This window comes from Drosophila melanogaster, chromosome Y, assembly GCF_000001215.4.
Source record: "Drosophila melanogaster chromosome Y".
Lineage (NCBI taxonomy): Eukaryota > Metazoa > Arthropoda > Insecta > Diptera > Drosophilidae > Drosophila > Drosophila melanogaster.
In genome coordinates, this window is record NC_024512.1 from 2552855 (window position 1) to 2568827 (window position 15973).

At 37.2% G+C, this 15973-nt stretch overlaps 2 long non-coding RNA genes across 2 annotated transcripts, besides 4 other annotated features; both read left to right on the top strand.

The window, feature by feature from the left end:
• Positions 1-430: 430 nt before the first annotated feature.
• Positions 431-1612: a mobile genetic element.
• A 1687-nt stretch (positions 1613-3299) lies between these two features.
• Positions 3300-6953: a mobile genetic element.
• Position 6954: 1 nt separating this feature from the next.
• On the top strand, positions 6955-8649 carry Su(Ste):CR42429. The gene has a single exon (NR_026623.2). It is a non-coding gene; the product is annotated as a Su(Ste):CR42429 (long non-coding RNA).
• A 1174-nt stretch (positions 8650-9823) lies between these two features.
• Su(Ste):CR42431 lies at positions 9824-11070 on the top strand. Its single transcript, NR_026625.2, has one exon. It is a non-coding gene; the product is annotated as a Su(Ste):CR42431 (long non-coding RNA).
• Positions 11071-11509: 439 nt separating this feature from the next.
• Positions 11510-12662: a mobile genetic element.
• A 1686-nt stretch (positions 12663-14348) lies between these two features.
• Positions 14349-15501: a mobile genetic element.
• Positions 15502-15973: the final 472 nt, after the last annotated feature.

Sequence of the window (15973 nt, forward strand, 5' to 3'; positions counted from 1 at the left end):
AGTGAGTAGAAGGTTAAAACATTATTTTCAATTTCAAATAAAATTAAAATTTTGATTCCATCATTTTTATGTAATTCTTTTTGTAGAGTATTCAATACTGGCAACTTCGTATTTTAGTTTGATTTCCCATGCTGTTTTTGGTTAATTTCCAACATACCAGATTGATTTCGCGCGTAAATTTAAACGCACTTTATTGCCTTTTTGGAAGAACGTTGCTTCAAAACGGAAAATCGAAGGAAACCCTGACCGGACCTAAGGGACAGCCTTGGGGGGAAAACTGGCAGTGCATTTTCCCAGCCCCAAAGATTTTCCCCGGCACGTCGGGGAACTTATTATGAAATAAAAGAACTAATACTTATTATGCTAGCCGAACATAAAACGAATTTTCGAGTCTAGAGTTCCCATCTGCAAGGGCATGACAGAGTCCTGGCAAAGACACTAGAATAACAAGATGCATAACGACCATACATTGGTTTGGCACTATGCAGCCACTTTTTTAGTGACGGCCAAAATTGCTCTCTTTCCACTCGCTCACGCTGAGAGCGTAAGAAATCTAAAAATAGAATTTGCTTGCTTGCGTGAGTAAAAACAAGAGACGAGAACGCGTATATGTGTGCATGTTGTGGTAGAAGACGATTTTCGGGCCGAAATAAATTCTGATCGAAGAAACGAATTTATATTGTACATATTAGGGTAGTTTTTTCCAATTTCGTAGCAATATGATAAAAAAAAATAATTTTTAAAAAAATTAAAGCTTTTTAAATTCGTTTGTTAAAATCGCCGCTCGAATTAGCTACCGTTTACACATTTATATTTATGTTTAATTCTAATTCGTCTCTCATGTGACAATCTTTTAAAAGCGAAATATTTTTTTGAAACACTTTTAATCTTAATGTTACATGATATTAAGTCACATGACTTAATAAATGTACTAAATAATTTAAGGAAGTACAATAGAAATTATTATAGCTACTGTAATTTCATAAATTTTCTAAAAAGAAGACATTACGTTGAGAAATAAATATTTCATAAAAATAAATTTATAAAATAAATAAACATATAACGGTTTATTGCAAAAGTCATATCAAAGACACTAGAATTATTCTATTATTAGTGTCTTTGCTTTGGTCATATCTTGAGGCACGAAGTGCGGACACAAGCACTCAACAATTATTGCCTAATTATTTTTTCACACGACACAAGATCAATACTCTAATGACAAATATTCTTATATAGTCATTTTTTAAATTTATTTTGTGATAATATGTACATAGATTTGGCTATTTCTAATCTATTTTCAAATAATAATAACGTTAAGGCAATGCAAAACAAGAATTTTTCGCATGGTGCCAATTGATCAAAAATAATATAGATTTAAAGTCTAAGAACTTCTGAGGTGAAGAGCATATTTTGTCAAATTTACAATGCATGAGCATACGTGTGCACACATACAGATGTCTGCTATTACTGTATGCGCAGAAAAGTGCTGTTCGCTGTAGCGCTCTCCGCTCTCTCGCTCTCTAACAAAAATTCGAGAGAGCCTGGAGCCACCTCTAGAGCCACGGCGAAAAAATCGTATGGCGTTATGCATCTTATTATTTTAGTGTCTTTGGTCCTGTCAACCCTTTTAGCAAGTGTCAAAAACTCAAAGAAAAAGACGATGACTTTGAAGTCTACAAGTCATATTTCTGTGAACGAGTGAACTGGCAACATGTCGAGCCTGTAAGTAACTAGGTTTTTCCTATAGATATTATTGCAAGTCACAGTAAAATCTTGAACACAGAACAACAACAACAACAGCAGCTGGATCAATTGGTTCCTCGGAATCAAGGGCAACGAGTTCCTCTGCCACGTGCCCACCAACTACTTTCAGGACACGTTCAACCAGATGGGCCTGGAGTACTTCAGCCAGCACTGGACGTGATCCTGAAGCCGGCGTTCGACAGTTCCTCGGGCTTGTTCTACGACGATGAGAAAAAGTGGTACGGCATGATTCACGCCCGATACATCAGGTCGGAGCGTGGCGTGAATGATATGCACCGAAACTATATGAGAGGAGACTTTGAATCGTGTCCGAATATCTCCTGTAATAGGAAGAACACCCTGCCAGTGGGCCTCAGCGATGTGTGGGGCAAGTCAACGGTGAAGATCTACTGCCCACGCTGTAAAAACTACTTCCATCCTAAAACTGATACACAGCCATGTTCGAGCCCAGCTTCCCGGACATCTTCTTAACGCAGCTGCCGAACTTGAGACCGCCCCTGGACGACCCACGGTAAGTAATTCTCCGAATATAGTCCTGGTTGTTTTCTAAACAAAGCGCTTGAACTTGCAGTCCCTATGCTTTCGGTTGCACCAGAAGGCCTTGATGCCACTTAAATCGCCCAAGTCCTCACCAAAGAAAATCGGATCCTCGGCCAGCTAGTCCTCCTCCTCGCCTCGGCATTCCGAAGTCAAGCGCTTCAATGTTCTTCTAGGGATGACGTAATTTTTTAACTCCACACAAAAGAAAGCAGAAATGTTTGTCCGATATATTGTTGTTGCAATTAAACAGATTCCGCAGTGCGTTGATATGGCCAGCTACCACCTACTAATATACCTCATACGCCTCTCCTCTAAATACTTGGTTCAAAGTGTTCGGTCCAAGCTGGTCATATCAAGCACTCATTCGAGTAGCAAAGCATACTTTTCGTTAATAGTGGTAATCACCTGGGTATAATAATAATATTAATCAATAAAACATTCAATTCAGTTTTTTATTTAATTTTATGTTAAAAGAGTTTCCAAAAGTGTTTTCCTGACTACATCAAATATTTTTTGATAATTTAATTTCTTTAAATATACAAATTCTGTTTTAATATATTATAGGAGTGAGTAGAAGGTTAAAACATTATTTTCAATTTCAAATAAAATTAAAATTTTGATTCCATCATTTTTATGTAATTCTTTTTGTAGAGTATTCAATACTGGCAACTTCGTATTTTAGTTTGATTTCCCATGCTGTTTTTGGTTAATTTCCAACATACCAGATTGATTTCGCGCGTAAATTTAAACGCACTTTATTGCCTTTTTGGAAGAACGTTGCTTCAAAACGGAAAATCGAAGGAAACCCTGACCGGACCTAAGGGACAGCCTTGGGGGGAAAACTGGCAGTGCATTTTCCCAGCCCCAAAGATTTTCCCCGGCACGTCGGGGAACTTATTATGAAATAAAAGAACTAATACTTATTATGCTAGCCGAACATAAAACGAATTTTCGAGTCTAGAGTTCCCATCTGCAAGGGCATGACAGAGTCCTGGCAAAGACACTAGAATAACAAGATGCATAACGACCATACATTGGTTTGGCACTATGCAGCCACTTTTTTAGTGACGGCCAAAATTGCTCTCTTTCCACTCGCTCACGCTGAGAGCGTAAGAAATCTAAAAATAGAATTTGCTTGCTTGCGTGAGTAAAAACAAGAGACGAGAACGCGTATATGTGTGCATGTTGTGGTAGAAGACGATTTTCGGGCCGAAATAAATTCTGATCGAAGAAACGAATTTATATTGTACATATTAGGGTAGTTTTTTCCAATTTCGTAGCAATATGATAAAATAAAATAATTTTTAAAAAAATTAAAGCTTTTTAAATTCGTTTGTTAAAATCGCCGCTCGAATTAGCTACCGTTTACACATTTATATTTATGTTTAATTCTAATTCGTCTCTCATGTGACAATCTTTTAAAAGCGAAATATTTTTTTGAAACACTTTTAATCTTAATGTTACATGATATTAAGTCACATGACTTAATAAATGTACTAAATAATTTAAGGAAGTACAATAGAAATTATTATAGCTACTGTAATTTCATAAATTTTCTAAAAAGAAGACATTACGTTGAGAAATAAATATTTCATAAAAATAAATTTATAAAATAAATAAACATATAACGGTTTATTGCAAAAGTCATATCAAAGACACTAGAATTATTCTATTATTAGTGTCTTTGCTTTGGTCATATCTTGAGGCACGAAGTGCGGACACAAGCACTCAACAATTATTGCCTAATTATTTTTTCACACGACACAAGATCAATACTCTAATGACAAATATTCTTATATAGTCATTTTTTAAATTTATTTTGTGATAATATGTACATAGATTTGGCTATTTCTAATCTATTTTCAAATAATAATAACGTTAAGGCAATGCAAAACAAGAATTTTTCGCATGGTGCCAATTGATCAAAAATAATATAGATTTAAAGTCTAAGAACTTCTGAGGTGAAGGGCATATTTTGTCAAATTAACAATGCATGAGCATACGTGTGCACACATACAGCTGTCTGCTATCACTGTATGCGCAGAAAAGAGCTGTTCGCTGTAGCGCTCTCCGCTCTCTCGCTCTTTAACAAAAATTCGAGAGAGCCTGGAGCCACCTCTAGAGCCACGGCGAAAAAATCGTATGGCGTTATGCATCTTATTATTTTAGTGTCTTTGGTCCTGTCAACCCTTTTAGCAAGTGTCAAAAACTCAAAGAAAAAGACGATGACTTTGAAGTCTACAAGTCATATTTCTGTAAACGAGTGAACTGGCAACATGTCGAGCCTGTAAGTAACTAGGTTTTTCCTATAGAAATTATAGCAAGTCACAGTAAAATCTTGAACACAGAACAACAACAACAACAGCAGCTGGATCAATTGGTTCCTCGGAATCAAGGGCAACGAGTTCCTCTGCCACGTGCCCACCAACTACTTTCAGGACACGTTCAACCAGATGGGCCTGGAGTACTTCAGCCAGCACTGGACGTGATCCTGAAGCCGGCGTTCGACAGTTCCTCGGGCTTGTTCTACGACGATGAGAAAAAGTGGTACGGCATGATTCACGCCCGATACATCAGGTCGGAGCGTGGCGTGAATGATATGCACCGAAACTATATGAGAGGAGACTTTGAATCGTGTCCGAATATCTCCTGTAATAGGAAGAACACCCTGCCAGTGGGCCTCAGCGATGTGTGGGGCAAGTCAACGGTGAAGATCTACTGCCCACGCTCATACACAGCCATGTTCGAGCCCAGCTTCCCGGACATCTTCTTAACGCAGCTGCCGAACTTGAGACCGCCCCTGGACGACCCACGGTAAGTAATTCTCCGAATATAGTCCTGGTTGTTTTCTAAACAAAGCGCTTGAACTTGCAGTCCCTATGCTTTCGGTTGCACCAGAAGGCCTTGATGCCACTTAAATCGCCCAAGTCCTCACCAAAGAAAATCGGATCCTCGGCCAGCTAGTCCTCCTCCTCGCCCCGGCATTCCGAAGTCAAGCGCTTCAATGTTCTTCTAGGGATGACGTGATTTTTTAACTCCACACAAAAGAAAGCAGAAATGTTTGTCCGATATATTGTTGTTGCAATTAAACAGATTCCGCAGTGCGTTGATATGGCCAGCTACAACCTACTAATATACCTCATACACCTCTCCTCTAAATACTTGGTTCAAAGTGTTCGGTCCAAGCTGGTCATATAAAGCACTCATTCGAGTAGCAAAGCATACTTTTCGTTAATAGTGGTAATCACCTGGGTATAATAATAATATTAATCAATAAAACATTCAATTCAGTTTTTTATTTAATTTTATGTTAAAAGAGTTTCCAAAAGTGTTTTCCTGACTACATCAAATATTTTTTGATAATTTAATTTCTTTAAATATACAAATTCTGTTTTAATGTATTATAGGAGTGAGTAGAAGGTTAAAACATTATTTTCAATTTCAAATAAAATTAAAATTTTGATTCCATCATTTTTATGTAATTCTTTTTGTAGAGTATTCAATACTGGCAACTTCGTATTTTAGTTTGATTTCCCATGCTGTTTTTGGTTAATTTCCAACATACCAGATTGATTTCGCGCGTAACACGCTGATTGAACACGCTGAGAGCGTAAGAAATCTAAAAATAGAATTTGCTTGCTTGTGTGAGTAAAAACAAGAGACGAGAACGCGTATATGTGTGCATGTTGTGGTAGAAGACGATTTTCGGGCCGAAATAAATTCTGATCGAAGAAACGAATTTATATTGTACATATTAGGGTAGTTTTTTCCAATTTCGTAGCAATATGATAAAATAAAATAATTTTTAAAAAAATTAAAGCTTTTTAAATTCGTTTGTTAAAATCGCCGCTCGAATTAGCTACCGTTTACACATTTATATTTATGTTTAATTCTAATTTGTCTCTCATCTGACAATCTTTTAAAAGCGAAATATTTTTTTGAAACACTTTTAATCTTAATGTTACATGATATTAAGTCAAATGACTTAATAAATGTACTAAATAATTTAAGGAAGTACAATAGAAATTATTATAGCTACTGTAATTTCATAAATTTTCTAAAAAGAAGACATTACGTTGAGAAATAAATATTTCATAAAAATAAATTTATAAAATAAATAAACATATAACGGTTTATTGCAAAAGTCATATCAAAGACACTAGAATTATTCTAGTATCTTTGCTTTGGTCATATCTTGAGGCACGAAGTGCGGACACAAGCACTTAACAATTATTGCCTAATTATTTTTTCACACGACGCAAGATCAATACTCTAATGACAAATATTCTTATATAGTCATTTTTTAAATTTATTTTGTGATAATATGTACATAGATTTGGCTATTTCTAATCTATTTTCAAATAATAATAACGTTAAGGCAATGCAAAACAAGAATTTTTCGCATGGTGCCAATTGATCAAAAATAATATAGATTTAAAGTCTAAGAACTTCTGAGGTGAAGGGCATATTTTGTCAAATTTATATACATACAGCTGTCTGCTATCACTGTATGCGCAGAAGTGCTGTTCGCTGTAGCGCTCTCCGCTCTCTCGCTCTCTAACAAAAATTCGAGAGAGCCTGGAGCCACCTCTAGAGCCACGGCGAAAAAATCGTATGGCGTTATGCATCTTATTATTTTAGTGTCTTTGGTCCTGTCAACCCTTTTAGCAAGTGTCAAAAACTCAAAGAAAAAGACGATGACTTTGAAGTCTACAAGTCATATTTCTGTGAACGAGTGAACTGGCAACATGTCGAGCCTGTAAGTAACTAGGTTTTTCCTATAGAAATTATAGCAAGTCACAGTAAAATCTTGAACACAGAACAACAACAACAACAGCAGCTGGATCAATTGGTTCCTCGGAATCAAGGGCAACGAGTTCCTCTGCCACGTGCCCACCAACTACTTTCAGGACACGTTCAACCAGATGGGCCTGGAGTACTTCAGCCAGCACTGGACGTGATCCTGAAGCCGGCGTTCGACAGTTCCTCGGGCTTGTTCTACGACGATGAGAAAAAGTGGTACGGCATGATTCACGCCCGATACATCAGGTCGGAGCGTGGCGTGAATGATATGCACCGAAACTATATGAGAGGAGACTTTGAATCGTGTCCGAATATCTCCTGTAATAGGAAGAACACCCTGCCAGTGGGCCTCAGCGATGTGTGGGGCAAGTCAACGGTGAAGATCTACTGCCCACGCTGTAAAAACTACTTCCATCCTAAAACTGATACACAGCCATGTTCGAGCCCAGCTTCCCGGACATCTTCTTAACGCAGCTGCCGAACTTGAGACCGCCCCTGGACGACCCACGGTAAGTAATTCTCCGAATATAGTCCTGGTTGTTTTCTAAACAAAGCGCTTGAACTTGCAGTCCCTATGCTTTCTGTTGCACCAGAAGGCCTTGATGCCACTTAAATCGCCCAAGTCCTCACCAAAGAAAATCGGATCCTCGGCCAGCTAGTCCTCCTCCTCGCCCCGGCATTCCGAAGTCAAGCGCTTCAATGTTCTTCTAGGGATGACGTGATTTTTTAACTCCACACAAAAGAAAGCAGAAATGTTTGTCCGATATATTGTTGTTGCAATTAAACAGATTCCGAAGTGCGTTGATATGGCCAGCTACCACCTACTAATATACCTCATACACCTCTCCTCTAAATACTTGGTTCAAAGTGTTCGGTCCAAGCTGGTCATATCAAGCACTCATGCGAGTAGCAAAGCATACTTTTCGTTAATAGTGGTAATCACCTGGGTATAATAATAATATTAATCAATAAAACATTCAATTCAGTTTTTTATTTAATTTTATGTTAAAAGAGTTTCCAAAAGTGTTTTCCTGACTACATCAAATACTTTTTGATAATTTAATTTCTTTAAATTCTTTAAATATACAAATTCTGTTTTAATGTATTATAGGAGTGAGTAGAAGGTTAAATCATTATTTTCAATTTCAAATAAAATTAAAATTTTGATTCCATCATTTTTATGTAATTCTTTTTGTAGAGTATTCAATACTGGCAACTTCGTATTTTAGTTTGATTTCCCATGCTGTTTTTGGTTAATTTCCAACATACCAGATTGATTTCGCGCGTAAATTTAAACGCACTTTATTGCCTTTTTGGAAGAACGTTGCTTCAAAACGGAAAATCGAAGGAAACCCTGACCGGACCTAAGGGACAGCCTTGGGGGGAAAACTGGCAGTGCATTTTCCCAGCCCCAAAGATTTTCCCCGGCAAGTCGGGGAACTTATTATGAAATAAAAGAACTAATACTTATTATGCCAGCCGAACATAAAACGAATTTTTGAGTCTAGAGTTCCCATCTGCAAGGGCATGACAGAGTCCTGGCAAAGACACTAGAATAACAAGATGCATAACGACCATACATTGGTTTGGCACTATGCAGCCACTTTTTTAGTGACGGCCAAAATTGCTCTCTTTCCACTCGCTCACGCTGAGAGCGTAAGAAATCTAAAAATAGAATTTGCTTGCTTGCGTGAGTAAAAACAAGAGACGAGAACGCGTATATGTGTGCATGTTGTGGTAGAAGACGATTTTCGGGCCGAAATAAATTCTGATCGAAGAAACGAATTTATATTGTACATATTAGGGTAGTTTTTTCCAATTTCGTAGCAATATGATAAAATAAAATAATTTTTAAAAAAATTAAAGCTTTTTAAATTCGTTTGTTAAAATCGAATTAGCTACCGTTTACACATTTATATTTATGTTTAATTCTAATTTGTCTCTCATCTGACAATCTTTTAAAAGCGAAATATTTTTTTGAAACACTTTTAATCTTAATGTTACATGATATTAAGTCACATGACTTAATAAATGTACTAAATAATTTAAGGAAGTACAATAGAAATTATTATAGCTACTGTAATTTCATAAATTTTCTAAAAAGAAGACATTACGTTGAGAAATAAATATTTCATAAAAATAAATTTATAAAATAAATAAACATATAACGGTTTATTGCAAAAGTCATATCAAAGACACTAGAATTATTCTATTATTAGTGTCTTTGCTTTGGTCATATCTTGAGGCACGAAGTGCGGACCGAGCACTCAACAATTATTGCCTAATTATTTTTTCACACGACACAAGATCAATACTCTAATGACAAATATTCTTATATAGTCATTTTTTAAATTTATTTTGTGATAATATGTACATAGATTTGGCTATTTCTAATCTATTTTCAAATAATAATAACGTTAAGGCAATGCAAAACAAGAATTTTTCGCATGGTGCCAATTGATCAAAAATAATATAGATTTAAAGTCTAAGAACTTCTGAGGTGAAGGGCATATTTTGTCAAATTTACAATGCATGAGCATACGTGTGCACACATACAGCTGTCTGCTATCACTGTATGCGCAGAAAAGAGCTGTTCGCTGTAGCGCTCTCCGCTCTCTCGCTCTCTAACAAAAATTCGAGAGAGCCTGGAGCCACCTCTAGAGCCACGGCGAAAAAATCGTATGGCGTTATACATCTTATTATTTTAGTGTCTTTGGTCCTGTCAACCCTTTTAGCAAGTGTCAAAAACTCAAAGAAAAAGACGATGACTTTGAAGTCTACAAGTCATATTTCTGTGAACGAGTGAACTGGCAACATGTCGAGCCTGTAAGTAACTAGGTTTTTCCTATAGAAATTATAGCAAGTCACAGTAAAATCTTGAACACAGAACAACAACAACAACAGCAGCTGGATCAATTGGTTCCTCGGAATCAAGGGCAACGAGTTCCTCTGCCACGTGCCCACCAACTACTTTCAGGACACGTTCAACCAGATGGGCCTGGAGTACTTCAGCCAGCACTGGACGTGATCCTGAAGCCGGCGTTCGACAGTTCCTCGGGCTTGTTCTACGACGATGAGAAAAAGTGGTACGGCATGATTCACGCCCGATACATCAGGTCGGAGCGTGGCGTGAATGATATGCACCGAAACTATATGAGAGGAGACTTTGAATCGTGTCCGAATATCTCCTGTAATAGGAAGAACACCCTGCCAGTGGGCCTCAGCGATGTGTGGGGCAAGTCAACGGTGAAGATCTACTGCCCACGCTGTAAAAACTACTTCCATCCTAAAACTGATACACAGCCATGTTCGAGCCCAGCTTCCCGGACATCTTCTTAACGCAGCTGCCGAACTTGAGACCGCCCCTGGACGACCCACGGTAAGTAATTCTCCGAATATAGTCCTGGTTGTTTTCTAAACAAAGCGCTTGAACTTGCAGTCCCTATGCTTTCGGTTGCACCAGAAGGCCTTGATGCCACTTAAATCGCCCAAGTCCTCACCAAAGAAAATCGGATCCTCGGCCAGCTAGTCCTCCTCCTCGCCCCGGCATTCCGAAGTCAAGCGCTTCAATGTTCTTCTAGGGATGACGTGATTTTTTAACTCCACACAAAAGAAAGCAGAAATGTTTGTCCGATATATTGTTGTTGCAATTAAACAGATTCCGCAGTGCGTTGATATGGCCAGCTACCACCTACTAATATACCTCATACACCTCTCCTCTAAATACTTGGTTCAAAGTGTTCGGTCCAAGCTGGTCATATAAAGCACTCATTCGAGTAGCAAAGCATACTTTTCGTTAATAGTGGTAATCACCTGGGTATAATAATAATATTAATCAATAAAACATTCAATTCAGTTTTTTATTTAATTTTATGTTAAAAGAGTTTCCAAAAGTGTTTTCCTGACTACATCAAATACTTTTTGATAATTTAATTTCTTTAAATTCTTTAAATATACAAATTCTGTTTTAATGTATTATAGGAGTGAGTAGAAGGTTAAATCATTATTTTCAATTTCAAATAAAATTAAAATTTTGATTCCATCATTTTTATGTAATTCTTTTTGTAGAGTATTCAATACTGGCAACTTCGTATTTTAGTTTGATTTCCCATGCTGTTTTTGGTTAATTTCCAACATACCAGATTGATTTCGCGCGTAAATTTAAACGCACTTTATTGCCTTTTTGGAAGAACGTTGCTTCAAAACGGAAAATCGAAGGAAACCCTGACCGGACCTAAGGGACAGCCTTGGGGGGAAAACTGGCAGTGCATTTTCCCAGCCCCAAAGGCACGTCGGGGAACCTATTATGAAATAAAAGAACTAATACTTATTATGCTAGCCGAACATAAAACGAATTTTCGTGTCTAGAGTTCCCATCTGCAAGGGCATGACAGAGTCCTGGCAAAGACACTAGAATAACAAGATGCATAACGACCATACATTGGTTTGGCACTATGCAGCCACTTTTTTAGTGACGGCCAAAATTGCTCTCTTTCCACTCGCTCACGCTGAGAGCGTAAGAAATCTAAAAATAGAATTTGCTTGCTTGCGTGAGTAAAAACAAGAGACGAGAACGCGTATATGTGTGCATGTTGTGGTAGAAGACGATTTTCGGGCCGAAATAAATTCTGATCGAAGAAACGAATTTATATTGTACATATTAGGGTAGTTTTTTCCAATTTCGTAGCAATATGATAAAATAAAATAATTTTTAAAAAAATTAAAGCTTTTTAAATTCGTTTGTTAAAATCGCCGCTCGAATTAGCTACCGTTTACACATTTATATTTATGTTTAATTCTAATTTGTTTCTCATCTGACAATCTTTTAAAAGCGAAATATTTTTTTGAAACACTTTTAATCTTAATGTTACATGATATTAAGTCACATGACTTAATAAATGTACTAAATAATTTAAGGAAGTACAATAGAAATTATTATAGCTACTGTAATTTCATAAATTTTCTAAAAAGAAGACATTACGTTGAGAAATAAATATTTCATAAAAATAAATTTATAAAATAAATAAACATATAACGGTTTATTGCAAAAGTCATATCAAAGACACTAGAATTATTCTAGTATCTTTGCTTTGGTCATATCTTGAGGCACGAAGTGCGGACACAAGCACTTAACAATTATTGCCTAATTATTTTTTCACACGACGCAAGATCAATACTCTAATGACAAATATTCTTATATAGTCATTTTTTAAATTTATTTTGTGATAATATGTACATAGATTTGGCTATTTCTAATCTATTTTCAAATAATAATAACGTTAAGGCAATGCAAAACAAGAATTTTTCGCATGGTGCCAATTGATCAAAAATAATATAGATTTAAAGTCTAAGAACTTCTGAGGTGAAGGGCATATTTTGTCAAATTTATATACATACAGCTGTCTGCTATCACTGTATGCGCAGAAGTGCTGTTCGCTGTAGCGCTCTCCGCTCTCTCGCTCTCTAACAAAAATTCGAGAGAGCCTGGAGCCACCTCTAGAGCCACGGCGAAAAAATCGTATGGCGTTATGCATCTTATTATTTTAGTGTCTTTGGTCCTGTCAACCCTTTTAGCAAGTGTCAAAAACTCAAAGAAAAAGACGATGACTTTGAAGTCTACAAGTCATATTTCTGTGAACGAGTGAACTGGCAACATGTCGAGCCTGTAAGTAACTAGGTTTTTCCTATAGAAATTATAGCAAGTCACAGTAAAATCTTGAACACAGAACAACAACAACAACAGCAGCTGGATCAATTGGTTCCTCGGAATCAAGGGCAACGAGTTCCTCTGCCACGTGCCCACCAACTACTTTCAGGACACGTTCAACCAGATGGGCCTGGAGTACTTCAGCCAGCACTGGACGTGATCCTGAAGCCGGCGTTCGACAGTTCCTCGGGCTTGTTCTACGACGATGAGAAAAAGTGGTACGGCATGATTCACGCCCGATACATCAGGTCGGAGCGTGGCGTGAATGATATGCACCGAAACTATATGAGAGGAGACTTTGAATCGTGTCCGAATATCTCCTGTAATAGGAAGAACACCCTGCCAGTGGGCCTCAGCGATGTGTGGGGCAAGTCAACGGTGAAGATCTACTGCCCACGCTGTAAAAACTACTTCCATCCTAAAACTGATACACAGCCATGTTCGAGCCCAGCTTCCCGGACATCTTCTTAACGCAGCTGCCGAACTTGAGACCGCCCCTGGACGACCCACGGTAAGTAATTCTCCGAATATAGTCCTGGTTGTTTTCTAAACAAAGCGCTTGAACTTGCAGTCCCTATGCTTTCTGTTGCACCAGAAGGCCTTGATGCCACTTAAATCGCCCAAGTCCTCACCAAAGAAAATCGGATCCTCGGCCAGCTAGTCCTCCTCCTCGCCCCGGCATTCCGAAGTCAAGCGCTTCAATGTTCTTCTAGGGATGACGTGATTTTTTAACTCCACACAAAAGAAAGCAGAAATGTTTGTCCGATATATTGTTGTTGCAATTAAACAGATTCCGCAGTGCGTTGATATGGCCAGCTACCACCTACTAATATACCTCATACACCTCTCCTCTAAATACTTGGTTCAAAGTGTTCGGTCCAAGCTGGTCATATAAAGCACTCATTCGAGTAGCAAAGCATACTTTTCGTTAATAGTGGTAATCACCTGGGTATAATAATAATATTAATCAATAAAACATTCAATTCAGTTTTTTATTTAATTTTATGTTAAAAGAGTTTCCAAAAGTGTTTTCCTGACTACATCAAATACTTTTTGATAATTTAATTTCTTTAAATTCTTTAAATATACAAATTCTGTTTTAATGTATTATAGGAGTGAGTAGAAGGTTAAATCATTATTTTCAATTTCAAATAAAATTAAAATTTTGATTCCATCATTTTTATGTAATTCTTTTTGTAGAGTATTCAATACTGGCAACTTCGTATTTTAGTTTGATTTCCCATGCTGTTTTTGGTTAATTTCCAACATACCAGATTGATTTCGCGCGTAAATTTAAACGCACTTTATTGCCTTTTTGGAAGAACGTTGCTTCAAAACGGAAAATCGAAGGAAACCCTGACCGGACCTAAGGGACAGCCTTGGGGGGAAAACTGGCAGTGCATTTTCCCAGCCCCAAAGGCACGTCGGGGAACCTATTATGAAATAAAAGAACTAATACTTATTATGCTAGCCGAACATAAAACGAATTTTCGTGTCTAGAGTTCCCATCTGCAAGGGCATGACAGAGTCCTGGCAAAGACACTAGAATAACAAGATGCATAACGACCATACATTGGTTTGGCACTATGCAGCCACTTTTTTAGTGACGGCCAAAATTGCTCTCTTTCCACTCGCTCACGCTGAGAGCGTAAGAAATCTAAAAATAGAATTTGCTTGCTTGCGTGAGTAAAAACAAGAGACGAGAACGCGTATATGTGTGCATGTTGTGGTAGAAGACGATTTTCGGGCCGAAATAAATTCTGATCGAAGAAACGAATTTATATTGTACATATTAGGGTAGTTTTTTCCAATTTCGTAGCAATATGATAAAATAAAATAATTTTTAAAAAAATTAAAGCTTTTTAAATTCGTTTGTTAAAATCGCCGCTCGAATTAGCTACCGTTTACACATTTATATTTATGTTTAATTCTAATTTGTCTCTCATCTGACAATCTTTTAAAAGCGAAATATTTTTTTGAAACACTTTTAATCTTAATGTTACATGATATTAAGTCACATGACTTAATAAATGTACTAAATAATTTAAGGAAGTACAATAGAAATTATTATAGCTACTGTAATTTCATAAATTTTCTAAAAAGAAGACATTACGTTGAGAAATAAATATTTCATAAAAATAAATTTATAAAATAAATAAACATATAACGGTTTATTGCAAAAGTCATATCAAAGACACTAGAATTATTCTAGTATCTTTGCTTTGGTCATATCATGAGGCACGAAGTGCGGACACAAGCACTTAACAATTATTGCCTAATTATTTTTTCACACGACGCAAGATCAATACTCTAATGACAAATATTCTTATATAGTCATTTTTTAAATTTATTTTGTGATAATATGTACATAGATTTGGCTATTTCTAATCTATTTTCAAATAATAATAACGTTAAGGCAATGCAAAACAAGAATTTTTCGCATGGTGCCAATTGATCAAAAATAATATAGATTTAAAGTCTAAGAACTTCTGAGGTGAAGGGCATATTTTGTCAAATTTATATACATACAGCTGTCTGCTATCACTGTATGCGCAGAAGTGCTGTTCGCTGTAGCGCTCTCCGCTCTCTCGCTCTCTAACAAAAATTCGAGAGAGCCTGGAGCCACCTCTAGAGCCACGGCGAAAAAATCGTATGGCGTTATGCATCTTATTATTTTAGTGTCTTTGGTCCTGTCAACCCTTTTAGCAAGTGTCAAAAACTCAAAGAAAAAGACGATGACTTTGAAGTCTACAAGTCATATTTCTGTGAACGAGTGAACTGGCAACATGTCGAGCCTGTAAGTAACTAGGTTTTTCCTATAGAAATTATAGCAAGTCACAGTAAAATCTTGAACACAGAACAACAACAACAACAGCAGCTGGATCAATTGGTTCCTCGGAATCAAGGGCAACGAGTTCCTCTGCCACGTGCCCACCAACTACTTTCAGGACACGTTCAACCAGATGGGCCTGGAGTACTTCAGCCAGCACTGGACGTGATCCTGAAGCCGGCGTTCGACAGTTCCTCGGGCTTGTTCTACGACGATGAGAAAAAGTGGTACGGCATGATTCACGCCCGATACATCAGGTCGGAGCGTGGCGTGAATGATATGCACCGAAACTATATGAGAGGAGACTTTGAATCGTGTCCGAATATCTC